The sequence below is a fragment of the Rhinopithecus bieti genome, unplaced genomic scaffold (assembly GCF_001698545.2).
Source record: "Rhinopithecus bieti isolate Rb0 unplaced genomic scaffold, ASM169854v2 scaffold_19939, whole genome shotgun sequence".
NCBI classification, from domain to species: Eukaryota; Metazoa; Chordata; class Mammalia; order Primates; family Cercopithecidae; genus Rhinopithecus; species Rhinopithecus bieti.
In genome coordinates, this window is record NW_016810019.1 from 2,404,679 (window position 1) to 2,406,367 (window position 1,689).

Below are 1,689 nucleotides of genomic sequence, written 5' to 3' on the forward strand. Positions count from 1 at the left end.
TTTTTTTTTAAAGACAGGGTCTCACTCTGTCTCCAAGGCTGGAGTGCAGTGGTGCAGTTACAGCTTACTGCAGCCTCAACCTCCTGGGCTCAAGTGACACTCCTACTTCAGCCTCCCGAGTAGCTGGGACAATAGGCTCAAGACACCATGCCCAGCTAAGTTTTAATTTTTTTTTTTTTTTTTTTTTTTTTTTTTTTGTAGAGATAGGGATCTCACTATGTTGCCTAGGCTGGTCTTGAAATCCTGACCTCAAGCAGTCCTCTTACCTTGGCTTCCCACAGTGCTGGGATTACAGGCGTGAGCCACCACTCCTGGCCTATTCTCACTTTTGAGGCTACACTTGAATGCTGGAAATTATTTGATAAAACTATTTTTTATGTGTTTCTTTCTGTATCTCTGTATTAATAGATATCTATAAATAAAACATGCTGAGCCCCCAATACAGATACTACACAGTAGCAAAGTGTACTGTTTTTAGCACTCTCCAGCTTTCCTTTCTTAACTTTTGCGTAATAAAATTTGTAGCTTTGCCAAACCAATAAATTTGGTACAAGATGTTGCATTTAGCTCAGCAAAGCTAACAGTCGTTAAGTTGCTTGAAAATCACACAAAGAATGAGGAAGTATTTTATCGTAGGCAAAGTGAAGCTATCCACACCACTAGGCCTGGTTCAGTCTTGGGTTGGTGACTATTGTACATTTCTACTTTATGTAGCACTTTTGTGAAAAATCGTGTACTATAGTTATTAGGCCTGTGACACATAACACATCTCCAGGAGCTATGAACAAACATAGTTTCTCCCTATAGTCCAAAAAATAATGGTTTATTTAGCACAGGAAATATGATGGTCAATGTAAATTCATCCCGTACATTTTAAAAACATACAACATATGCTTCTCTATTTCCTGGACACTCATCCATAGGATAATAATAGATAGCAAGTGCTTATTTAAAAGAGTATTTCCAATTCTCTAACCTGGCATTTCCCAAAGCTCAGTCATTCATTAAACTGCTTCACAATTTTTACCATATTTGGGTGCCACCTGTACATTTTTACTTAATATTTTCCTTTTAACTAACTTGTTTCTATTACATGAATAATTTTAAGAAAATTTTATATCATTACTATCTTAAGCAATAATGTACATGAAATTGTGGTTGGTATGGTTAAATAATCCATATGAAATCATGGTTGGTATGGTTAAAAAATCTACATGAAATCATAGTTTAATACATGCTAAACATTTAATCATTATACATTCATTAAGCTATTAAAAATAAAAATGTTTGGCTGGGTACGGTGGCTCACACCTGTAATCTCAAGGCTGAGGCAGGTGGATCACCTGAGGTCAGGAGTTTGAGACCACCCTGACCAACATGGAGAAACCCCATCGCTACTAAAAATACAAAATTAGCCAAGCGTGGTGGCACTTGCCTGTAATCTCAGTTACTCAGGAGGTCGAGGCAGGAGAATCATTGAACCCGGGAGGCGGAGGTTGTGGTGAGCTGAGACTGTGCCACTGCACTCCAGCCTGGGCAACAAGAGTGAAACTGCATCTAAATAAAATAAAATAAAATAAAAACGTTCATACGTGTATCTTATATGCCACACAGGCACGCTCACCACTCTTGGGGAACACGCTCACCACAGTTCCATCAACTGCGATATCTTATACCTTCTTCTTTAAG